Source organism: Tamandua tetradactyla, chromosome 21 (genome assembly GCF_023851605.1).
Source record: "Tamandua tetradactyla isolate mTamTet1 chromosome 21, mTamTet1.pri, whole genome shotgun sequence".
Classification (NCBI taxonomy): domain Eukaryota; kingdom Metazoa; phylum Chordata; class Mammalia; order Pilosa; family Myrmecophagidae; genus Tamandua; species Tamandua tetradactyla.
This window is the reverse complement of record NC_135347.1, coordinates 48,283,956-48,311,063: the sequence shown is the minus strand read 5'-3', so window position 1 is coordinate 48,311,063 and position 27,108 is coordinate 48,283,956. Positions and strand designations below refer to the sequence as shown.

At 36.4% G+C, this 27,108-nt stretch overlaps 1 protein-coding gene across 11 annotated transcripts in view; it reads left to right on the top strand.

Annotated features, from left to right (window-relative positions):
- LOC143665614 (DNA repair protein XRCC4-like) overlaps positions 1-27,108 on the top strand; it is a 283,083-nt gene that overhangs the window by 10,097 nt on the left and 245,878 nt on the right. The gene's annotated exons all lie outside the window — the stretch shown is intronic.

The window sequence follows — 27,108 nt, the reverse complement described above, 5'->3', positions numbered from 1 at the left end:
GGTGACCGCAAAGGGATCCTTGATTTATTCTTTCTGAATTTTAAAAGACATCCCAAGTCATCCTTTTTTCTGTTTTTGAGGTTGATTCTTAGGTATTTGTTTTTGATATTTAATGAGAGGGTGACCTCAGTAAGTAAAAGAAATTGGTTTTAATAGTGTATTATCATGAAATTAAGCCTTAGTGGATAGAAAAAAATGTTTCCTAAGCTACTGAGGGATGGAATATTTATAGAATACTGAGTTGTCACTTTTGGGATATTAATATGGTAAGTGCTTAAATATGGTTCGTGTGGTAGTTAGATTCAGTTGTCATCTTGGCCAAGTGAAGACACCTAGTTCTGTTGCTGTGGACATGAGCCAATGGTACGTGAAGCTCATCTGTTGCTGATTACATCTGCAGTTGGCTAGGAGGCATGCCTGCTGCAATGAATGATGTTTGAGTTAATTGGCTGGAAGCTTAAATGAGAGAGCACAACGTAGCACAGCCCAAGCAGCTCGGCATACCTCATCTCAGCACTCCAGCTCAGCCCAGGCCTTTGGAGGTACAGAAAGAAATCACCCTGGGGAAAGTTGTTGGAACCCAGAGGCCTGGAGAGAAGACCAGCAGAGATTACCCTGTGCCTTCCCACGTAAGAAAGAACCTCAGTTGAAAGTTAGCTGCCTTTCCTCTGAGGAACTAATGAAATGAATCCCCTTTTATTAAAAGCCAATCCATCTCTGGTGTGTTGCATTCTGGCTGCTAGCAAGCTAGAACAGTTCAAAGTAGCATCTGAAATTTCAAATTTCAATTTACTAAAATAATAGAATCTTTAAAATAAAATCATTTAATTTTTGTGATATACTGATAGTTAATCAGAAAAGTGAAAAACTTTTGAAACATGAATAACTCTATTCAAAGATCTTTATAAAACTAAACTGATCCCTGAAGTTGTTTTTAACATGATTGAAATTAAAGTTATTTCTAATATTGTGAAAACAGGATGAGTAACTTACAAGCATCTGGAAAATTGAATTTTAAACAAATTTGTCTCTATAATTAGTCTATTGTCATTTATTTCAAATTTAGTTAAAGAAATAGCAATGAAGCCAGTTGTTGTTTTACAGTAACTCTAAGTATTTTTTCCCCTTTCACTAAGTTATACGTCAATACTAACAACAGCCATGATTCTTAAGACACATGTAAGAATGAATAATCTCTGTGTGTGTGTGTGTATAAATACTATAGAGGTAAAACATTGTCTTCTATAGGTAGGTTCTGTAACCTCCTCTATAAAAAAAAAAGTTGGCCTTGAGCCCCTTAGAATTATGTAAGCTTCTAGGTATGTTATTGGTTTTTTTTTGTTTGTTTTTTGCATGGACAGTCACCAGGAATGTTATTGGTATTTTTAAATTTAATTACTTTGGGAATAAAAAGGTAAATTGATCATCTTTCAAATAAATCCTTACTTATCCTTTGGTCAAGTAGATAATACCACTCAGCAAGTTGACATGCTATTAATAATGAACATATTTGTAATAAATTACTAAGTTTATAAAAATCTCAATGTAGGAATACTAATAAAAAAATCTTTCTGTGACTGACACAGAAAGTAGTGACATATTTTCTACTAATTTTCACAATTAAGGATTATTCAGTAATATGAATAATAGCCTACATGCTAAGTTCATTGACTACTTGTTCCAAAAGTAAATATTCACAAATGGATAAAGCATTTCAGTGTTAAGCACATCTAGGCAAAGAGGACCTCAATGTGTTAAGATCACCTAAACGAAATATTTAAAAATAATTACTTTTTTTCAGGGATTAAGTAGTCAAACATGCAATTCAAATATTTAAAAAAATGTTAACATGGTTAATTGATTGGGCTACGGTTATTGTTATAATAATTTTATCTTATACTGGGAAGAAGAATAAATAGTTTTGTGAATAAATTTTATGTAGAAATTAGAAGTTTTGCTGATTTATCAAATTGGAGAGGTCTTAACCTCTGTTAGTTTGCTATCTACCAGAATGTGATATACCAGAACTGGAATGGCTTTTTAGGGCAATTTAATAAGGTACATGTTTACAGTTCTGAGGAAGTGAAAGTGTCCAAATTAAGGTACGAACAAGAGGTTATCTTCACTCAAGGAAGGCTGATGAGTCTGGAACACCTCTGTCAGCTGGGAGGTCACGTGGCTGGCATCTGCTGGTCCCTTGCTCCTGGGCTTGTTGCTTTCAGCCTCTGTCCCTGTGGCAGTTCCTCACTTTGCTTCTCTGGGGCTGGCTTTCATCTCTTAGCTTTCCTTGGCTCTCTCCAGGTTCTGGCTTGCTTAACATCTCGTGGTGACATCTGCTGGGCTCCAAGCACCTCCAAACATCTGTGTCTCTCTTCTCTGAAGCAACTGTTCTCCAAGTATCTGCATCTACTCTATCTGTTGGCTCTGTGGCTTCTGTCATTTGTGCTCTGAAGTTTCTGCCCGTTTTGTAATTTCTGTCAGTTCTCTCCTTTCTGTTAGCTCTAACTCTTTTCAAGTTCTTTCCTCTTTTAAGGGATTCTAATAAACTAACCAAGACCCACCTAGAATGGGTGGAGTTACATCTCTAGCTAATCAAAGGTTAATACCCCACAGTTGGGTGTGTCACACTCCATGGAGATAATCTAATCAAAAGATTCCAACCTATGTCATCTGAACCAGGATTAAAAGAAACAGCTGCCTCCACAAGATTGAGTCAGGATTAAAACATGACTTTTCTGGGGTACATAATATTTGCAAACCGGCACACCCTCTTAACATAATATATTTATTTCATTCTTGGGAGTGTTTTTCTGCTTCCTTATGCTCTTTAAGATGACTCGGATATTCTATAAGTAAGTATCCCCCTGTCCCCCCTTAAAGATGGAGATTTGTAGTGTTTTAGCCTTGCTTTTTGAAAAGCTATCAAAATGGGTCATTTTTATTTTTTTCATATTCAGTTGTCAACTGAGGAAAAAATGATGTTTTATTTATAAGAACAAAGTTTCAAATTGAGAAACAAATTAAAACCCTGATGTACAAATTTGCTTTTAGCAATTTTTTAAATTAGTTATCAATGAAATGCCAATTAACAACTTATTTTGGATTCTTATTCCATATTCTTCCCATATCTGTAATTTTTATAGTGCTACTTTAATTATTTTTCTTAGATCCTATGATTTAAGCATTTCTTAAAGTAATGGTAAACGCATATTCCAGTCTTAGGAAAATATAACTACTTGGTTTGAACTAAATTATGGGCCATATTACAGTCTGGTTAGTTTGAAGTCAATCTTGGCAAGATTCTAGAGTAGATTACTAGAAAGAGGGCTTTTGCATTTTTAGAAAAGAACCTCTATTCAATGAGAGTGGAATCACTAAGAAACAGTCTGTATCTTGGTTTATTTCATCTTTTTTATAGCAGGCTTGATTGGTAGAGTTGATAGGAGTTTTGCTGAGGAGTCTCCTGTGTCCTTGTGACCATGGTAGAAATGAAAACAGTACGCTTATGCAGTATTAGGAGATCGATGTCTATTACAGGCTTTGTGCTAATGACAGGGCACAAAGATCTCTGCGTGAGCTTGTCCTCCTTCACATTTTGGATCAATAATTTGAATACTTATAAGAGAGATTTGTTAAAATTTTAAATGACAAAGTCAAGGAAATAGTATAAATATATTGAATCATAGTAGCAGCATCATTTCTTCAATGTAACCTTGAGAAGCAAGTATAAAATATGAAATTGCACACCTTAAAAAAGCAAACAACAATAAAAACTGTAAACACAGGATGGAATAAATGTGACAGAGCAAAACAAAAATATGTTGACAGACTTTGGTTTAGTTGATATTAAACTCATATAGGTGCTGGAGAATGATATCACTACCAAAAGAAAAGAAAATAACCTGTAACACAAACCCACTGCTTTCACCATCACTAAAAACAATAATTAAAAACTGAATATAGTATTTCCTTGAATTTAACAGAATACACTGTTTTAGGGTGGGCCGTGGTGGCTCAGCAGGCAGAGTTCTTGCCCGCCATGCTGGAGACCTGGGTTCAATATCTGGTGCCTGCCTATGCAAAACAAACAAACAAACAAAAAACACTATTTGTCAGAAGGAATAGTCTTTGTCTTATTTTTTTATTGCGTATATAGCCCAATTAGAGTATCAGTTTGGGTTCTGTGGAATCTATTTAAAGTAGCAAAAATGAATAAATTTTGAGGAGACTCATCAAAGCAGTGAGGGTACTAAAAATCATGTTTTATAAGAAATGTTTTGTTAATTGCAGGTTAGCTTTAAGGAAAGGCCTGCCGTAAATAAGATGACTTAGACTTAATCTATATAGTCTGAACTGATAAAATTAAGACAAATGGTGGATTGCATTGGTGACAAATTTGAGATAAATTAAAAAAATAACAAGGGCAAATATTTGTATAAAGCCTACTTTGGGCCAGGCACAGCATTTTGGAATCCCAAGTGGGAGTGTCTAGCCAAGAGTTAGCAATAACGTATTGGAGGTTAGATTTGGAAATTTCTTTTTTGTAGCTTGATCACCATCACTTACTAGTGTGTAATCTGGGATATTATATATCACTGCTGTTCTCTCATTCATGCAATTTTGTTCATAATAGCTGCTACCCTCTTGGGGTTCTGGTGAAGATAAAGGAAATGATGTGTCAATATACGTCACAATTACGGTATTCATTGGATTAGTGTTTAGTCACTAAGATGGTAGGTGTGAAAATTGTATCCATGTGAAAAAAGTATTTTCTACATGTATATGAAAATAGATTCCAAATGTATTTCACATATTCCAAATATAATATGTTTAGAATGAAGTATGTAATTATATGTATTTATGATGAGATATATTAAAAATTATGTGTGCCTATAGGTAAGGGCAGGGAGGGAAAATGGAAAAATGAACAATTTGTTTGGTGGGTGTTCTAGTTTGCTAGCTGCCGGAATGCAACACACCAGAGATGGATTGGCTTTTAATAAAAGGGGATTTATTTTGTTGTTTCTTCAGAGGAAAGGCAGCTAACTTTCCACTGAGGTTCTTTCTTACGTGGAAGGCACAGGATGGTCTTTGCTGGTCTTCTCTCCAGGCCCCTGAGTTCCAACAACTTTCCCTGGGGTAACTTCCTTCTGCATCTTCAAAGGCCTGGGCTGAGCTGCGAGTGCTGAGATGAGGAATGCGGAGCTGCTAGGCTGTGCTACCTTGCGCTCTCTCATTTAAGCACCAGCCAATTAAGTCAAATGTCACTCATTGCAGCAGACATGCCTCCTAGCTGACTGCAGATGTAATTAGCAACAGATGAGGTTCCCGTACCATTGAGTTATGTCTGCAGCAACAAGACTAGGTATGCTCACCTGGCCAAGTTGATAACTGAATCTAACTAACATAGTGGGTGAGGTTAGAGTTTTTTTTTTTTTTTTAAATCAAGATTCCTCTTGTTTGTTCAACTAATAATAAAGTTCTTAACAAAAAGGTGATAATGATTATCTGAGGACCAACTCCTTTTAGCTCTGACTTCTGACACTACGTTGTATGCTCCTAGTTCTTTTTATATGCTGTATTTTATGGAGCCAAAAATATAATGATATTTTATGATAAAATACAGCTCTCACCACCAATTGTCCTCATAGGTATTTTTGGCAAGTAATTATTTTATTTTTTTTATACCTTTTTTCTTAATTAAAAAAAATTGCCAAACAAAACATTAAGATATCATTCCATTCTACATATACAATCAGTAATTCTTAATATCATCACATAGTTGCATATTCATCATTTCTTAGTACATTTGCATCGATTTAGAAAAAGAAATAAAAAGACAACAGAAAAAGAAATGAAATAATAATAGAGAAAAAAAAGACTATACATACCATACCCCTTACCCCTCGCTTTCATTTACCACTAGCATTTCAAACTGAATTTATTTTAACATTTGTTCCCCCTATTATTTATTTTTATTCCATATGTTCTACTCTTCTGTTGATATAGTAGCTAAAAGGAGCATCAGACATAAGGTTTTCACATTCACAGAGTCTCATTGTGAAAGCTATATCATTGTTCAATCATCACCAAGAAACATGGCTACTGGAACACAGCGCTACATTTTCAGGCAATTCCCTCCAGCCTGTCCACTACATCTTGAACTAACAAGGTGATATCTACTTAATGCGTAAGAATAACCTCCAGGATAACCTCTCAACTCTGTTTGGAATCTCTCAGCCATTGACACTTAGTCTCATTTTACTCTTCCCCCTTTTGGTCGAGAAGTTTCTCTCAATCCCTTGATGTTAATTCTCAGCTCATTCTAGGGTTTTTCTCAATCCTTTGATGCTGAGTCTCAGCTCATTCCAGGATCTCTGTCCCACGTTGCCAGGAAGGTCCACACCCTGGGAGTCATGTCCCACGCAGAGGGGGGAGGGTGGTGAGACTGCTCGTCATGTTGGCTGGAGAGAGAGGCCACATCTGAGCAACAAAAGAGGCTCTCTTGGGGGTGACTCTTAGGCCTAAATTTTAAGTAGACTTGACCGATCCTTTGTGGGGTTGAGTTTCATGTGAACAAACCCCAAGACTGGGGGCTCAGCCTATAGCTTTGGTTGTCCACACTGCTTGTGAGAATATCAAGAATTCAACTTGGGGAGGTTGAATTTCTCCTCGTTCTCACCATTCCCCGAAGGGGGCTTGTAAATATTTTCCAGTCACTGATCAGATCATTCTGGGATTCATCGGGGCATCACTCTGGACAAACCAACAAAATCTCATGTACTACCTGAGATTCCAAGTACTTATGACATTAAATCAAACTATCTACATGAGTTATATTAGGAAATGTTCTAGTCAAAATCTAAATTTTGTAACAAATAAACATTTTTTTGCTTTAGTCTCACACAGAAGGTGACATTTTAAAGTATTATCATCTATTTTCAGCACCTTGCAATAATGACATTCCTTTGTTCTTCCTCATGCAAAAACATTTTTAAAATTTGTACATTGTACATTTCATTATTATTATACACTCTAGGCATTCCAAGATTATACCATCTCGATCTTTAACATCTATCTTTCTTTCTGATTTCATATTTGTCCCCAGCCCTCGTCCCTCTATCATTCTCACATGTAGCTTCATTCAGTGTTTTAACATAATTACATTACAGTTAGGTAGTATTGTGCTGTCCATTTCTGAGTTTTTGTATCCAGTCCTGTTGCACAGTCTGTATCCCTTCAGCTCCAATTACCCACTATCTTACCCTATTTCTATCTCCTGATGGTCTCTGTTACCAACGACATATTCCAAGTTTATTCACTAATGTCAGTTCACATCAGTGAGACCATACAGTATTTGTCCTTTAGTTTTTGGCTATTCTAACTCAGCATAATGTTCTCAAGGTCCATCCATGTTGTTACATACTTCATAAGTTTATTCTGTCTTAAAGCTGCATAATATTCCATCATATGTATATACCACAGTTTGTTTAGCCACTCGTCTGTTGATGGACATTTTGGCTGTTTCCATCTACTTGCAATTGTAAATAATGCTGCTATAAACATTGGTGTGCAAATATCCGTTTGTGTCTTTGCCCTTAAGTCCTCTGAGTAGATACCTAGCAATGGTATTGCTGGGTCGTATGGCAATTCTATATTCAGCTTTTTGAGGAACCGCCAAACTGCCTTCCACAGTGGTTGCACCCTTTGACATTCCCACCAACAGTGGATAAGTGTGCCTCTTTCTCCGCATCCTCTCCAGCACTTGTCATTTTCTGTTTTGTTGATAATGGCCATTCTGGTGGGTGTGAGATGATATCTCATTGTGGTTTTGATTTGCATTTCTCTAATGGCCAAGGACATTGAGCATCTCTTCATGTGCCTTTTGGCCATTTGTATTTCCTCTTCTGATAGGTGTCTGTTCAAGTCTTTTTCCCATTTTGTAATTGGGTTGGCTGTCTTTTTGTTGTTGAGTTGAACAATCTCTTTATAAATTCTGAATACTAGACCTTTATCTGATATGTCATTTCCAAATATTGTTTCCCATTGTGTAGGCTGTCTTTCTACTTTCTTGATGAAGTTCTTTGATGCACAAAAGTGTTTAATTTTGAGGAGCTCCCGTTTATTTATTTCCTTCTTCAGTGTTCTTGCTTTAGGTTTAAGGTCCATAAAACCGCCTCCAGTTGTAAGATTCATAAGATATCTCCCAGCATTTTCCTCTAACTGTTTTATGGTCTTAGACCTAATGTTTAGATCTTTGATCCATTTTGAGTTAACTTTTGTGTAGGGTGTGAGACATGGGTCTTCTTTCATTCTTTTGCATATGGATATCCAGTTCTCTAGGCACCATTTATTGAAGAAACTATTCTGTCCCAGGTGAGTTGGCTTGACTGCCTTATCAAAGATCAAATGTCCATAGATGAGAGGGTCTATATCTGAGCACTCTATTCGATTCCATTGGTCGATATATCTATCTTTATGCCAATACCATGCTGTTTTGACCACTGTGGCTTCATAATATGCCTTAAAGTCCGGCATCGCTAGACCTCCAGCTTCGTTTTTTTCCTCAAGATGTTTTTAGCAATTCGGGGCACCCTGCCCTTTCAGATGAATTTGCTTATTGGTTTTTCTATTTCTGAAAAATAAGTTGTTGGGATTTTGATTGGTATTGCATTGAATCTGTAAATCAGTTTAGGTAGGATTGACATCTTAACTATATTTAGTCTTCCAATCGATGAACACGGTATGCCCTTCCATCTATTTAGGTCTTCTGTGATTTCTTTTAACAGTTTTTTGTAGTTTTCTTTATATAGGTTTTTTATCTCTTTAGTTAAATTTATTCCTAGGTATTTTATTTTTTTAGTTGCAATTGTAAATGGGATTCGTTTCTTGATTTCCCCCTCAGCTTGTTCATTACTAGTGTATAGAAATGCTACAGTTTTTTGAATGTTGATCTTGTAACCTGCTACTTTGCTGTACTCATTTATTAGCTCTAGTAGTTTTGTTGTGGATTTTTCCGGGTTTTCGACGTATAGTATCATATCGTCTGCAAACAGTGATAGTTTTACTTCTTCCTTTCCAATTTTGATGCCTTGTATTTCTTTTTCTTGTCTAATTGCTCTGGCTAGAACCTCCAACACGATGTTGAATAATAGTGGTGATAGTGGACATCCTTGTCTTGTTCCTGATCTTAGGGGGAAAGTTTTCAATTTTTCCCCATTGAGGATGATATTAGCTGTGGGTTTTTCATATATTCCCTCTATCATTTTAAGGAAGTTCCCTTGTATTCCTATCTTTTGAAGTGTTTTCAACAGGAAAGGATGTTGAATCTTGTCAAATGCCTTCTCTACATCAATTGAGATGATCATGTGATTTTTCTGCTTTGATTTGTTGATACGGTGTATTACATTAATTGATTTTCTTATGTTGAACCATCCTTGCATACCTGGGATGAATCCTACTTGGTCATGATGTATAATTCTTTTAATGTGTTGTTGGATACGATTTGCTAGAATTTTATTGAGGATTTTTGCATCTGTATTCATTAGAGAGATTGGTCTGTAGTTTTCTTTTTTTGTAATATCTTTGCCTGGTTTTGGTATGAGGGTGATGTTGGCTTCATAGAATGAATTAGATAGTTTTCCCTCCACTTTGATTTTTTTGAAGAGTGTGAGCAGGGTTGGTACTAATTCTTTCTGGAATGTTTGATAGAATTCACATGTGAAGCCGTCTGGTCCTGGACTTTTCTTTTTAGGAAGCTTTTGAATGACTAATTCAATTTCTTTACTTGTGATTGGTTTGTTGAGGTCATCTATTTCTTCTTGAGTCAAAGTTGGTTGTTCATGTCTTTCCAGGAACCCGTCTATTTCATCTAAATTGTTGTATTTATTAGCGTAAAGTTGTTCATTGTATCCTGTTATTATCTCCTTTATTTCTGTGAGGTCAGTAGTTATGTCTCCTCTTCTATTTCTGATCTTATTTATTTGCATCCTCTCTCTTCTTCTTTTTGTCAGTCTTGCTAAGGGCCCATCAATCTTATTGATTTTCTCATAGAACCAACTTCTGGTCTTATTGATTTTCTCTATTGTTTTCAATTTCATTGATTTCTGCTCTGATCTTTGTTATTTCTTTCCTTTTGCTTGCTTTGGGATCAGTTTGCTGTTCTTTCTCCAGTTCTTCCAAGTGAACAGTTAATTCCTGCATTTTTGCCTTTTCTTCTTTTCTGATATAGGCATTTAGGGCAATAAATTTCCCTCTTAGCACTGCCTTTGCTCCATCCCATAAGTTTTGATATGTTGTGTTTTCATTTTCATTCGCCTCGAGGTATTTACTAATTTCTCTTGCAATTTCTTCTTTGACCCACTCGTTGTTTAAGAGTGTGTTGTTGAGCCTCCACGTATTTGTGAATTTTCTGGCACTCCACCTATTATTGATTTCCAACTTCATTCCTTTATGATCCGAGAAAGTGTTGTGTATGATTTCAATCTTTTTAAATTTGTTAAGACTTGCTTTGTGACCCAGCATATGGTCTATCTTCGAGAATGATCCATGAGCACTTGAGAAAAAGGTGTATCCTGCTGTTGTGGCATGTAATGTCCTATAAATGTCTGTTAAGTCTAGCTCATTTTTAGTAATATTCAGATTCTCTTTTTCTTTATTGATCCTCTGTCTAGATGTTCTTTCCATTGATGAGAGTGGGGAATTGAAGTCTCCAACTATTATGGTATTTGTGTCTATTTCCCTTTTCAGTGTTTGCTGTGTATTCCTCACGTATTTTGGGGCATTCTGGTTCGGTGCGTAAATATTTATGATTGTTATGTCTTCTTGTTGAATTGTTCCTTTTATTAGTATATAGTGTCCTTCCTTGTCTCTTTTAACTGTTTTACATTTGTAGTCTAACTTGTTGGATATTAGTATAGCCACTCCTGCTATTTTCTGGTTGTTATTTGCATGAAATATTTTTTCCCAACCTTTCACTTTCAACCTATGTTTATCTTTGGGTCTAAGATGTGTTTCCTGTAGACAGCATATAGAAGGATCCTGTTTTTTAATCCATTCTGCCAGTCTATGTCTTTTGATTGGGGAATTCAGTCCATTAACATTTAGTGTTATTACTGTTTGGATAATATTTTCCTCTACCATTTTGCCTTTTGTATTATATATATCATATCTGACTTTCCTTCTTTCTACACTCTTCTCCATACCTCTCTCTTCTGTCTTTTCGTTTCTGACTCTAGTGCTCCCTTTAGTATTTCTTGCAGAGCTGGTCTCTTGGTCACAAATTCTCTCAGTGACTTTTTGTCTGAGAATGTTTTAATTTCTCCCTCATTTTTGAAGGACAATTTTGCTGGATACAGGAGTCTTGGTTGGCAGTTTTTCTCTTTTAGTAAATTAAATATATCATCCCACTGTCTTATAGCCTCCATGGTTTCTGCTGAGAAATCTACACATAGTCTTATTGGGTTTCCCTTGTATGTGATGGATTGTTTTTCTCTTGCTGCTTTCAAGATCCTCTCTTTCTCTTTGACCTCTGACATTCTAACTAGTAAGTGTCTTGGAGAATGCCTATTTGGGTCTAATCTCTTTGGGGTGCGCTGCACTTCTTGGATCTGTAATTTTAGGTCTTTCATAAGAGTTGGGAAATTTTCAGTGATAATTTCTTCCATTAGGTTTTCTCCTCCTTTTCCGTTCTCTTCTCCTTCTGGGACACCCACAACACGTATATTTGTGCGGTTCATATTGTCCTTGAGTTCCCTGATACCCTATTCGAATTTTTCCATTCTTTTCCGGATAGTTTCTGTTTCTTTTTGGAATTCAGATGTTCCATCCTCCAAATCACTAATTCTATCTTCTGTCTCTTTAAATCTATCATTGTAGGTATCCATTGTTTTTTCCATCTTTTCTACTTTATCCTTCACTTCCATAAGTTCTGTGATTTATTTTTTCAGTTTTTCTATTTGTTCTTTATGTTCAGCCCATGTCTTCTTCATGTCCTCCCTCAATTTATCGATTTCGTTTTTGAAGAGGTTTTCCATTTCTGTTCGTATATTCAGCATTAGTTGTCTCAGCTCCTGTATGTCATTTGAACTATTGGTTTGTTCCTTTGACTGGGCCATATTTTCAATTTTTTGAGCGTGATCCATTATCTTCTGCTGGCGTCTGCGCATTTAGACAGATTTCCCTCGGTGTTGGATCCAAAAGTTTTGAGGATTTTTCTCTGCAATCTCTGGGTTCTGTTTTTCTTATCCTGCCCAGTAGGTGGCGCTCGTGGCACACGTTTGTCTGCAGTTCCCACCAGTAAAAGGTGCTGTGGGTCCTTTAACTTTGGAGAACTCTCGCCGTCCGGGAGGTTCGCTAGCCGAAGCGGCTTGGAAGAGTGCCAGCCGGCCCGGGGTCCGAACACGGGGAGGGTCGCTGGCTGCCACAGCCCGGGAAAGCGCCCGTCCGAATTTCCTAGTTGGCCCAGGGTGCCAAGCATGGCGGGAGGGTGCCAGCCGCAGCGGCCCACCCGGGAGAGTGCACCGTTCCTGGGGAGTCACGGCTTTGGAAGGGGCCCCCCCGTCACCGTTCTCCACGGCCTGGGGATTTTCGATCCAATTCTCTCAGTTGGTCCAGGGGGCCACGCGTGGTGTGGGCGCCAGCCGCCGCGGTTTGAGGGGACCGCCTGTTCAGTTCTCCCAGCCGACCCGGGAAGGGGGAAGGGAGTTACTCCGGCCGCTTGCCGTCCCGCCCGGTGAAGCCTGCGCCCCTCGGCGATCTCACCAGAGTGGGTTCTCTCAGCCAGCCAGCCGTTCCAGGATGGGGTACGCTGTCTTTTTTATCTCTGTCATGGCTTTGGGAGCTGTTCTCTATCGTTTCTACTCCCTTAGTAGCTATTCTGGAGGAGAATCTAAGCTCTGCGCGTCTTACTAACCGCCATCTTCTCCCTCAGTCCCTTTATGCCAGTACCATGCTGTTTTGACCACTGTGGCTTCATAATATGCCTTAAAGTAAGGCAGCGTGAGACCTCCAGCTTCGTTTTTTTTCCTCAAGATGCTTTTAGCAATTCGGGGCCCCCTGCCCTTCCAGATAAATTTGCTTATTGGTTTTTCTATTTCTGAAAAGTAAGTTGTTGGGATTTTGATTGGTATTGCATTGAATCTGTAAATCAATTTAGGTAGAATTGACATCTTCCAATCCATGAACATGGTATACCCTTCCATCTATTTAGGTCTTCTGTGATTTCTTTTAACAGTTTTTTGTAGTTTTCTTTTTATAGTTCTTTTGTCTCTTTAGTTAAATTTATTCCTAAGTATTTTATTCTTTTAGTTGCAATTGTAAATGGAATTCGTTTTTTGATTTCCCCCTCAGCTTGTTCATTACTGGTGTATAGAAACACTACAGGTTATTGAATGTTGATCTTGTAACCTGCCACTTTGCCATACTCGTTTATTAGCTCTAGTAGTTTTGCTGTGGATTTTTCAGGGTTTTCTACGTATAATACCATATCATCTGCAAACAGTGATAGTTTTACTTCTTCCTTTCCAATTTTGATACCTTGTATTTCTTTTTCTCGTCTAATTACTCTGTCTAGAACTTCCAACATGGTGTTGAATAACAGTGGTGATAGTGGACATCCTTGTCTTGTTCCTGATCTTAGGGGGAAAGTTTTCAATTTTTCCCCATTGAGGATGATATTAGCTGTGGGTTTTTCATATATTCCCTTTATCATTTTAAGGAAGTTCCCTTGTATTCCTATCGTTTGAAGTGTTTTCAACAGGAAAGAATGTTGAATCTTCTCAAATGCCTTCTCTACATCAATTGAGATGATCATGTGATTTTTCTGCTTTGGTTGGTTGATATGGTGTATTACATTAATTGATTTTCTTATGTTGAACCATCCTTGCATACCTGGGATGAATTCTACTTGGTCATGATGTATAATTCTTTTAATGTGTTGTTGGATATGATTTGCTAGAATTTTATTGAGGATTTTTGCATCTATATTCATTAGAGAGATTGGTCTGTAGTTTTCTTTTTTTGTAATATCTTTGCCTGGTTTTGGTATGAGGGTGATGTTGGCTTCATAGAATGAATTAGGTAGTTTTCCCTCCACTTCGATTTTTTTGAAGAGTGTGAGCAGGGTTGGTACTAATTCTTTCTGGAATGTTTGGTAGAATTCACATGTGAAGCCATCTGGTTCTGGACTTTTCTTTTTGGGAAGCTTTTGAATGACTGATTCTTTACTTGTGATTGGTTTGTTGAGGTCATCTATTTCTTCTTGAGTCAAAGTTGGTTGTTCATGCCTTTCTAGGAACTTGTCTATTTCATCTACATTGTTATATTTATTAGCATAAAGTTGTTCATAGTATCCTGTTATTACCTCCTTTATTTCTGTGAGGTCAGTGGTTATGTCTCCTCTTCCATTTCTGATCTTATTTATTTGTATCCCCTCTGTTCTTCTTTTTGTCAGTCTTGCTAAGGTTTGGCAAGTAATTATTGTTTTTTTTTTCTTTTTAATGGAGTCTGAGAAATAGTGCATTTATGTGAATGGTTTCACTTCTTAGTATGTGATTTTGACAGGTTTAATTGATTTTTCTGACCTCAGAGGAGACTGGTCTTCTCCAAGAAAAAGGATAATTAGCTATCAAGGAGTATTTGGTTTGAATTTCAATTAAAAGTCTTCAAAGGTATTTTTAAGATAAAACAGCAGGATTAGTCCAAGTAAACTAAGCAGTCTTCGGTTATCTGAAAATTACTAAGAATTTTCTTTCTCTTTTCTGTTTAGGATTTGGGATTTTTCTATCAAGCTTAGAGAGTGAAAATTGAATTTAAGCAAAGTTTTTACTTAGGGAAAGAATTTTTTTGTTCAGAGGTCTGTCTTAGTCTATAAAATGTGTGCACATATATTTTTTAGTAGTAGACTTGCAAAACCATTTCATTTTGATACAGTTGGATTAAATGCAGAGGATTTAATTTGAGAAAGTTACTTTTAACTTATTTAACCTGCATATTGTTAGAATAAAAGAAATAGAATCTACAAGGTCACTTATACATTAACTACGGACTTAAAGAAAATACAGATTTTTAACATAGAGCAATTTAAAATTTGGACTTGTGCTTAAAAAGCAGTGTTTCATTCCTGAATAAATATTCTAGCAATTTACCATAGAAAGTAATTGTTCCAAAATGGTAATATCTGCTTCTGTCTTGTTCATGGTTTTTTAAAGTGGATAACTCATTAAGGGCATTATTTTCTGGGTTTTGGTTTTTAGCTTTGTGATAGAAATAATAATAAGTAAGAGTTATTGAGAGCTGAATATATGCCAATGCTTTACATGTATCAAATTATTAATTCCTCATAATTAATTTTTGAAGAAAAGAAGTGGGAAAAAATGTGTGCACATGTATTTTTATGTGCATGGAGTGAGATCCAATTCTCAGGGTCATATTAAATGATTTTATAGAAGGTGAGGTATAAAACATAGCTTCTAGTTTATTCGATTATAGCCCATAATAATGGATTAAATAGTTCTGTAACCATAACCATTGCATACTCTTCTCCAGCTAAATGTAAGTATGGACAGAACACTGTTTAGTAAATTTGAAAGCAGAATAAGTTGTTTGATTTGATCAGAAGTTTATTGGCAAATACCTAAAACAAACATAGCAAGAGGTATAAGACCTTTATTCTTAAAACTAAAACAGGGTGGGTCATAATGGCTCAGCAGGCAGAACTCTTGCCTGCCATGTTGGAAGCCTGGGTTTGTTTCCTGGTACCTGCCCATGTTAAAAAAACAAAACAAAACAAAACAAAAACAATATTGAGAGAAAGAAGACCTAAAAAATTGAGAAACATACCATCCTTATGGATTTGAAGGCTTAATATTGGAAAGTTAACAGGTTTTCACAAATTATCCAGTCAGAACACAAGTAGATGCATTTGTCGAAATTGACAGACTGAGTCTGAAATTCACGGAGAAATACAAAGGGTTAAAATTAACCAAGGTGATTTTGAACAAGAACAAAGCTGGAGGGCTTAGCAATATCAGATATTGAGATTTATTATAAGGTTACAGAATTAAGATAGTGTAGAATTGGCATATGGATACACAAATTGACGAATGGGACCTAATAAAGAATCTAGAAACATACCCTCACATGTATGATTGTATGATTTATGACAAAGGTAATACTAGAATTTATTCGGGAAAGTATTGTCCTCAGTAAATAGTACTAGTGAATTGGATTTCCATGTAACAATTATGTATTTTGACCACTATTGAACACCCTACACAAAATTCAACTCCAGAGGGATTAAAGGTTTAAATGTGTAAAATGTAATGACAAAACTTTTAGATACATGTAGGAGAACATTTTAGTGACCAAAGAGTACTCAAACAGGATGTAAACAGTGTTGACTGTAACATTAAAAAAAGATAAATTGTACTTCATTAAATTAAGAATTTTCCACCCAAAGGCACTGTTATGAGAGTGAAGAGGTAACTCACAGAGTGGGAAACATATTCAAGCTTAGAAAGTCAAATGTATATATACACATATACATACAAATATGTATATATATTTTATACACGATAAATATATCTATTTAAAGTACTCATATCCAGATTAGATACAGAACTAATAAAAATCAGTAAGAAAAAGAGAACTGAATAAAAATATTGTCAAGGATGAGCAGTCATGCTATAAAACAGAATGTTCAAATGGCCAGTAAATATATGAAAAGGATTCAACATCCTTTACTTATCATGGAAATCTGAAATAAAGCCACCAAACAATACCACTACATACCCAACAAGTATCTAAAATTTAAAAAGTGAGAAATGTTTACAAGGTTTCTAACCACCAGCATTCATATATTATGAGTGTAAATTGCTGCAACCATTTTGGAAAATTGTTTGGTAGCATAGTATTAAAAGTGAACATAGGTGATGTCTTATGATTTAGCAATTCCACTCATAGGTATACTCTCAACAAAAATGCATGGGTATTTGCTAGAATATTTTTAGTAACACTGTTTGTAATAGACAAAACTTGCAAACCATCCAAATGTCTACCTTTGGGAAAATGGATACATTTTACTCTGTCCACATAGAGTTACTATAGAGCCACGAGAATGATCCACAATATAAGAAACAGTGTGGATGCATCTCTCAGATGTTTTGTTGAACAGAAGAAGCCAGACACAAAAGAGAACCCTGTATAATTTTATTTACATAAAGTACAAAAGAACTCAAAACTCTAATCTCTGTTGGAAGTCAGCATAGTGGTTTTCTGGGTAGGTAGTGTCTGGAAGGAGGGAGTGTGAGAGTGAATTCTGGCGTGGTAATGTTCTGCCTCTTGATCCAGGTGCTGCTTACATGTGTTTGTTCAAATTGTCAAACTCATCAAGTTGTATTGCTATGATATATGTACTTTCTGCCCGTATGGAATACTTTAATATGAAGTTTTAAAAATGCAAAAAAAATTTATTGCCCTCAAGCCGTGATAGCTCAAAATACCCCCCTCCATTATAGGGGTGCTTCTGGCTTAGTAGACAGTGTTTGAGTTACTAGTCCTGGGTAACCCCTTTTCAGAGTAAGGCATATATGGGTTCTGCCACCTCTTGTGTTTGAGATTTTCCTTTTCTATGCTTTGTGCTTAGTCTTCCTTTCATTTCACACAGCCTTTCACCAGACAGAAATTATACTTGATCAAATTTATCTTCACTAATTACAATTACATTCAAGTGCTGAAATTATTCCCAGGTCACTTACCCATGGTCTCATGACCATTTCTTTTGCCCATTTGTGGTCCTTACATTTGTTACAGAGAAAGAGATTGTTGATTTATAGGGAAAAGGAAAGGTAAAATTTGCCTTTTTTATTTTTTTTACTATCTTTATTGATAAATCTTAACACACAGACATTCTGTGTATGGTGTACAATCAGTGGCTCACAATATCATCACAATAGCTGTGCGTTCATTACCGTGGTCTTTTTTAGAACATTTGCATCACTCCAGAAGAAGAAATAAAAAGAAAAAAGAAAAAAACTCATATATACCAAACCCTTACCCCTCCCTCTCATTGACCGCTAGTATTTCCATCCGTCCAATTTATTTTATCCTTTGTCCCCCTTATCATTTATTTAATTTTTATCCATATTTTTTACTCATCTATCCATCCCCTGGATAAAAATAAAAACACAAGGTTTTCACAATCCCACCATCACATTGTAAAAGCTGTATCTCTATACAATTGTTTCCAAGAATCAAGGCTACTATTGTTGAAGAGCACTTTGAAAACTGTTGGTTTTTAATTTCTTTGCTTGTATATATGTTATACCATGCAATAAAAAGTTGAAAAAAAAAAAAGAATCAAGGCTACTAAAACACAGCTCAAAGTTTCAGGTACTTCCCTCCATCCACTCCAACACACCATAAACTAAGAAGGAATATTTATGTAATGCACAAGACTAAACCTCCAGGATTACCTCTCAACTCTGAAATCTCTCAGCCTCTGGAACTTTGTCTCATTTTTTCTCCCTTTTGTTCAAGAAGGCTTTCTCAATTCCTTGATGCCAGGTCCTGGCCCATCCCAGGATTCTTGTCCCATGTTGCCAAGGAGATTTATACCTGTGAGAGTCATGTCCCACATAGATGGGGACAGGACAGTGAGTTCACTTGCCTCCTTGGCTTAGAGAGAGAGGCCACATCTGAGCAACAAAAGAGGTTCTTTGGGGCTGAATCGTAGGACTAATTTTAAATAGACTTAGCCTATCCTTTTCAGGAATAAGTTTCATAGGAGTGAACCCCAAGGGTCAAATTAATAGGACTTTGCCTATTAATTTGATTGTCTCCACTGCTTGTGAGAGTATCAGAAATTCTCCAAATGGGGAAGTACAATATTTCCCCTTTTCTCCCCAGTGCTCCAAAGGGACTTTGCAAATACTTCTTTATTCACTTCCCAGATTACTCTGGGATATGTTGGGGATGTATAGGACCCTTTACAAAAGGCCTCAAGTTGATAACCCATGTTCTCAACTTTAGTTCACTGAGTTTTTATATTTATTCCATATGAGTGAGGAATGATAAAATTTGCCTTTTTGTTTTTGACATTTCATTCAACATGCAGTCCTTGAGGTTCATTCACCTAGTTGCATGCCTCGCAACTTCATTCCTTCTTGCAGCCGTTTAGTAGTCTGTTGTGTGAATACACCATAATTCCACCTTCCATTCTTCACTCATACCCTTAAGCCGCCTCCATCCATTGTGGATTGCGAACACTGCTGCCATAAACACCAGTGTGCAAATGTCCATTCCAGTCCCCACACTCAGTTCCTCCAGGTATATGCTGAGCAACATGGTTTCAGGATCATATGGCAACCCCACCCCTAGCCTCCTGTGGAACCACCACACTGTCCTCCAAGGGATGTACCTCTCAGCTTCCCTATCGACAGTGAATAGGCACATCTCTTTCTCTGCGCTGTGTATAGACTTACCTTCGCCACCACAACCTATCTGAGACATTTCCCTTTTTTCCCCACAAAGAATCCATATCCTTCCCCATGTCCCCAGCCTGTTGACATTTAGATTTGGCATAATGCCTTTGTTACATTCAGTGGAACCATATTACAATGTTACTATTGACTATAGACCTTAGCTTGCATTGGTTTTATTTTTTCTCATATGCCATCTGTTTTCAACACCCTGAAATATTTACATTCACTTGTTCTCCCTCATGCAAAAACATTTTTTTATTCTTACAGCCAGTCACCATCATCGTCCACTCGAGACGTTCCTAAATTATACCATCTCAAATCTTTACCATCTGTCTTTTCTTCTGGTCTAATATGTGCCCCCAGCCCTTCTCCTGTCATACATTCAGCTTCATTCAGTACTTATATTATTGTGCTACAGTCAGGTAGTATTGTGCATTTTCTGATTGTACAATCTGTATTCTTTCAGCACCCATTGCCCAATCTCTACCCTATTTCTATCTCCTGATAACCTGTGTTCTTAACTGAAATTTTCCAATTCATATTTGTGAGACCATACAGTATTTGCCCTTTCATTTCTGGCTAATTTCACTCAGCATAAGCTTCTCAAGTTTCATCTACATTGTTATATGTTTTATGACTTTATTCTATCTTACAGCTGTGTAATATTCTATCATATGTGTGTGTATATATATATATATATATATATATATATATATACACACACAGCTTGTTTAGCCACTCCTCTGTTGATGGACATTTGGGCTGTTTCCATCTCTTGGCAATTGTAAATAATGCTGTTATACACACTGATGTACAAATGTCCATTTGTGTCCTTGCCCTTAGGTCCTCTGAATATATACCTAGTAATGGAATTGCTGGATCATATGGCAATTCTACACTTAGCTTCCTGAGGAATCACCAAACTGCGATCCTGAGCGGTTGTACTATTTTACATTTCCACCAACAGTGGATACATGTTTCTCCACATCCTCCAAGCACTTATCGTTTTCTTTCTTTTTTTTTTTTTGATAATGGCCATTCTAGTGGGTGTGAAGTGATATCTCATTGTGGTTTTGATTTTCATTTCCCTAATAGCCAATGAAGTTAAACATCTTTTCATGTGCCTTTTAGCCATTTCTATTTCCTCTTTTGAGAAGTGAATGTTCGTGTCTTTTACCCTTTTTCTTTAATATTTTTGTTTTAATTGTGAAAAATAACATATACACAATAAAAGCAATAAATTTCCAAGAGCACTTTAACAAGTAGTTATACAAAAGACTCTCTCTCTCTCTCTCTGATTGCTCATGTAATTTCTTCTTGACCTACTGGCTGTTGAAGTGTGTATTGTTTAGCCCTTATATATATGTGAATTTTCTGGCCGTTTACCTGTTATTGACTTCCGACTTCATTCTATTATGATCCAAGAAAGTGTTTTGTATTATTTCAATCTTTTAAAATCTATTGAGACTTGCTTTGTGACCCGGCATATGGTCTATCCTTGACAATGATCTGTGAGCACTTGAAAAAAATGTGTATTCTGCTGTTGTGGGGTGTAATGTTCTGTAAATGTCTGTTAAATCTAGTTCATTTATTGCATTATTCAAGTTCTGCTTCGTTACTGATCCTCTGTCTATGTAGTATCCATTAATGAGAGTGTGGAATTGGAGTCTCCAACTATTATAATAGAGGTATCTTTATCTTCAGTATTGCCAGTTTTTGCCTGGTATTGTGGAGCACTCTGGTACAGTGCATAAATATTTATGATTGTTGTGTCTGCCTGTTGAATTGTTCCTTTTTTAAATACATAGTGTCCTTCTTTGTCTCTTTTAATTATTTTACATTTGTTGTCTAATTTCTTGGATATTTGTATAGCTACTCCAGATCTTTTCTGATTGTTGTTTGCATGAAGTTATCTTTTCACAATCTTTCATTTTCAATCTACCTTTGTCCTTCTGTCTAAAATGGGTCTCTGGTAGACAGCATATAGATGGGTCCTGTTTTTTAATCCATTCTGCCAGTGTATGTTTTTGATTGGGGATTTTTTTTTTTTGATTGGGGATTTTAATCCATTAGCATTTAGTGTTATTCCTGTAAAGGCAATACTTTTGTCTACCATTTTGTCTTTTGGATTTTATGTGTAACATCTAATTGTTTTTTTTAACTTTTTTTTATTGTATGGTATAACATATATACAAAGCAAAGACATAAATAAGCAATAGTTTTCAAAGCACTCTTCAACTGCTGGTTACAGGACAGATCCAAGAGTTTCTCATGGGCTACCATGTGATCCTCTCATATTTTTCCTTCTAGCTGCTCCAGAATGTAGGAGGCTAGAGGATGTAAATATTGTTTTTATCATCACAATAAACTTTTTCCCTTCTTTTTTGGTGAAAAATAGCATATATACAAAAAAAGCTATGAATTTCAAAGCACAGCACTGCAATTACTTGTAGAACATGTTACAGACTTTGACATGGGTTACAATCTCACAATTTTAGGTTTTTATTTCTAGTTGCTCTAAAATACTGGAGACTAAGAGATATCAATTCAGTTGATTCAGCATGCATATTCATTTGTTAAATCCTATCTTCTATGTATAACTCCACCATCACCTTTGATCTTTCCATACCTCTGTTTAGGGGTGTTTGGGCTATGACAATTCAAATTTTTTGATATTGGAAGGGTCTGTCACTAATATGGGGTAGGGAGATGGAACTATCTGATGTTCTGGAGAGGCTGAGCTAGGTTTTAGGACTTATCTGGACCTGGGACACATCTGGAGGTTGTAGATTTCTGGAAAGTTATTCTAGTGCATGGAACCCTTGTGGAATCTTATATATTGCCCTAGGTGCTCTTTAGGATTGACTGGAATGGTCCTGGTTAGGAGTTGGTAGGTTATGATAGGTAGCAAGGTCTAACTGAAGTTTGTGTAGAGTAACCCCCAGAGTAACCTCTTGACTCTATTTGAACTCTCTCTGCCACTGATATTTTATTAGTTACACTTCTTTTCCCTGTTTTGGTCAGGATGAAATTGTTGATCCCAAGGTGCCAGGTCTGGATTCATCCCTGGGAGTTACCTCCCAAGTCGCCAGGGAGACTTTCACCCTTGATGTCATGACCCATGTAGGGGGGAGGGTAATGATTTCACTTGCAGAGTTGGGCTTAGAGAGACTGAGGCCACATCTGAGCAATAAAAGAGGTCCTCCTGATGTAATTCTTAGGCATGCCTATAAGTAGCCTAAGCTTCTGCGCTGTCTACATAAGCTTCACAAGAGTAAGCTGCATGATTGAGGGCATGGCCTGTTGATTTGAGTGGTTTTAAAGTTTGACACAGTATCAGGGGGATTCCCTGATGGTAAGATTTAGTAGTTCCATAGTCTTTCTCTCCTCCCTCAGGGGACTTTTGGATTATCTGCTTAATATATTCTAGGATATTTCCAGGCATTACAATAATCTATCCAGGATTAAAGGACCTCTTTCTTATTCTGGGCTCCCTGTGTTTCAGTTGTTCAAATGAGCTATACAGATAGGTTAAATTAGATTATGCACTGCAGAAAATTTCAGTTCCAGATCAAATAAACCTTTCTTTCACTGGTCTCAAAGAGTATGTGTAGTTCTAAAATATAGACACTGTCTTCCTTACTCCTATGTTTTGAATTACTTTAACCCCAACCTGTTCGGCTTCATTCGTATCTCTAAATATCAGGTTATATATATAAAACAGCTTATGAAAATCCAGAAATAATAATCAGTACTCTGGACTTAAGGTGTCTTCTCTAAGAGCTTATAATCTAGGCCTCTGTTTTCTTATAAGCATTTTCTAAAGGTGACCATACATTGTTGTTCTTTTGTTTCTGGTTTATTTTGTCTCACCAAATGTCCCACATGTTCATTCCTATTGTTGGATGCCTCAGGACTTTGTTCCTTTTTGCATCAGCACAACCTTCATTCATAAGTATACATGATCTTTTGCCAATCTATTTCTCCATCAGTGCATCTTTCAGCCACCTTTATTCATCAGGCATTATGTAGAGGGCCCAAAGTCTACAGTCCATCAACATTCTCAATTTTAGGTAATTTCATTGTTCCCAAGAGAAAGAAAATGAATAAACACACCTTTACCAAATAAGAAATCTAAACCTCCTTTTGACTCTTGTCCCTCACTCCATTATTTACCTCTGCTGTTGCTGTGGTAGCGCTGATGGTTTTCTTTTGAACATAGCTCATAGCATGTGCAATAGCAGCTTTCCTCCTGTACCCTGGACTTAAACACTCTTTATACAAGAATCATACCTTTGAAGTAATTGTTGCAAGAACTAATTCATATTTCTAGTGTAAATCATGGGACGCATAGGTCTATACAACCCTTTTCAATCTTGTTCATTTCAATATGGGAATATTACTACTTGACCCACTAGGGAATCACCTTTGCTCCTATCTGTTCCCTTACATTGAAATTCAATTTCATTATCTAACAGTTCACCCATCTCTAGATTCTATTATCTTTAAGAACCCTATATTCTCATTGTAACTTTATGCTGGTCAAAGAAGTGGAATCATACAATATCTATCCTTTTATGTCTGACTAGTTTTGCTCAACATTATGTTCTCAAGGCTTACGCATCTTGTCATGTGCTTTAGGACGTCATTTTGTCTTGTTGCTGCATAATATTCCGTCGTAGGTATATACCACATTTTGTTGATCCACTCTTCTTTTGTTGGGCATTTGGTTTGTTTCTATCTTTTGGCAATTGTGCATAATGCTGCTATGAACATCGGTGTGCAAATATCTGTTTGTGTCTTTGTTTTTAGCTCTTTTGGGTATATATCAAGTAGTGCTATTGCTGGGTGATAAGGCAACTCGATATTTAGTTTCCTAAGGAACCACCAGTCTTCCACAGTGGCTGCACCATTATACATTCTACCAGCAGTGCATAATTGTCCCAGTTTCTCCACATTCTCTCCAACATTTAGTTTCCTGTTTGTTATATGGTTGTTAGCAGCCATTGTTATAGGTGTGAGGTGGCATCTCATTGTAGTCTTGATCTGCATTTCCCTTATAGCTAGTGAAAATGAGCATCTCTTCATGTGCTTTTGAGCCATCTGTATTTGGTCTTTAGAAAAATGCCTATTAATATCTTTAGCCCATTTTATAATTGGGTTGTTTGTTCTTTTGTTGTTGAGTTGTGTAATTTCTTTGTATATACAGGAAATCAAACCTTTGTCTGATATGTGATTTCCAAATATTTTCTGCCATTGAGTTGTCTGCCTCTTCACCATTTTGACAAAGTCCTTTGAGGTGCAGAAGCATTTGATTTTGAGGAATTCTCATTTATCTATTTTTTCTTTTGTTGCTTGTGCTTTGGGTGTAAAGTTTAGCAAGCCACCTCCTATTACTAGGTCTTGAAGATGCTTCTCTACGTTTTCTTCTAGAAGCTTTATGGTACTAGTTCTAATATTTAGGTGTTTGAACCACTTTGAGTTAATTTTTGTGTAGGGTGTAAGATAGGGGTCCTCTTTCATTCTTTTGGCTATTGATATCCAGTTCTTCCATGGCTAATTATTGAAAAGACTGTTTTGTTCCAGTTAGAGGATTTGGGGGCCTTGTAAAAAATGAGTTTACCATAGATTTGGTGGTTGATTCGATTTCATTGGTCAGTGCTTCTATCTTTGTTCCAGTACCATGCTGTTTTTTTTTTTTTTTTTTTTTTTACATGGGCAGGCACCAGGAATCAAACCCGGGTCCTCAGGCATGGCAGGCAAGCATTCTTACCTGCTGAGCCACCGTGACCCACCCAGTACCATGCTGTTTTGACCACTGTGACTTTATAATAGGTTTTAAAGTCAGAGTGTTAATTCTCCCACTTCATTCTTCTTTTTTAGGATGCTTTTAGCTATTCAGGGTTTCTTTCCCTTCCAGATGAATTTGGTAGTTTGCTTTTCCAAATCTTCAAAATAGGTTGTTGGAATTTTGATTGGTACTGTGTTGAATCTGTAGATCAATTTCGGGAGAATTGACATCTTAACTATATTTAGCCTTCATATTCAATGGCAGGGAAATTGATCAGTTGCTGTTTTGAATGGAATTATTTCTTTAACTGACTCCTCAGCTAGGTCATTGCTTGTGTATTGAAATGGTACTGATTTTTTGCACATTAATTTTATATCCCTTCACCCTACTGAATTTGTTTATTGGTGCGAGTTATTTTGCTGTGGATTTCTCAGGATCTTCCAAGTATGGTATCATATCATTGCAAATAATGGGAGTTTTACTTCTTCCATTCCAATTTGGATGCCTTTTATTTCTTTGTCCTGCCTGATTGCTCTAGCTAGAACTTCTAGGACAGTGTTGAATAATAGTGGTGATAATGGGCATCCCTGTCTTGTTTCAGGTCTTGGGGGAAGGCTTTCAGTCTCTCTCCATTGAGTACGATGCTGGCTAACAGTTTTTCATATATTTCCTTTTTCATATTGAGGTAGTTTCCTTTGATTCCTATCATTTAAAGTATTTTTTATCAGAAAAGGATGCTGAATTTTGTTGATTGCTTTTATAGCATCAATTGAGATGTTCATGTGAATTTTCCCTTTTGATTTGTTCATCCTATATTATATTAATTTTCTTATGTTAAACCATCCTTGCATTCCTGGTATAAACCCCACTTGGTCAAGGTGTATCATTCTTTTAATGTGCTGTTGGATTCTATTTGCTAATATTATATTGAGAATTTTTGCCTCTATTTTTTTTAGGGAGATTGGCCAGTAGTTTTCCTTTCCATCTTTACCCAGTTTTGGTATTAAAATGATATTAGCTTCATAAAATGAGTTAGGTAGGGTTCCTTTTTCCTCAGATTTTTGGAAAAGTTTGAGCAACATTGGTATTGGTTCTTTCTGGAATGTTTGATAAAATTCCCCTGTGAAGCCATCTGACCCTGGGCTTTTCTTTTGTAGGAAGATTTTGATAACTGATTGAATTTCTTTACTTGTGATTGGTTTGTTGAGATCTTTTGTTTCTTCCTGAGTCAGTGTAGGTTGTTTGTGCGTCTCCAGGAATTTGTCTATTTCATATAAGTTGTCTAGTTTGTTGGTGTATAGTTGTTCATAGTATCCTCTTATGATTTCTTTTATTTCTTCAGGGTCTGTGGTAATGCACCCCTTCTCATTTCTGATTTTGTTTATTTGCATCCTGTCTCTCTCTCTCTTTTTTTTTTCTTTGTCAGTCTTGCTAGTAACCCATCAATTTTAGTGATTTTCTCAAAGGACCACTTTTGGTTTTATTGAGTCTTTCTGTTGTTCTTTTTGTTCTCCCATTCATTTATCTCTGCTTTAATCTTTTTATTTCTCTTCTCCTATTTGCTTTGTGGTTAGTTTGCTGTTCTTTCTCAGGTTCCTCCAGGTGTGCTGTTAAGTCGATGTTTGTTCTTTCTTGTTTTTTAATATAGGCATTTAGGGCAATAAATTTCCATCTTAGCACAGCCTTTGCCGCATCCCATAAGTTCTGAGAAGTTTTATTCTCATTTTCATTCAACTCCAGAGTGCTACTAATTTCTCTAGCAATTTCTTCTTTTCAATTTTTTCATCTCTTCTATTGTTCCTTTCATTCCCCTTAAGTTCTGTAACTTGTTGTTTT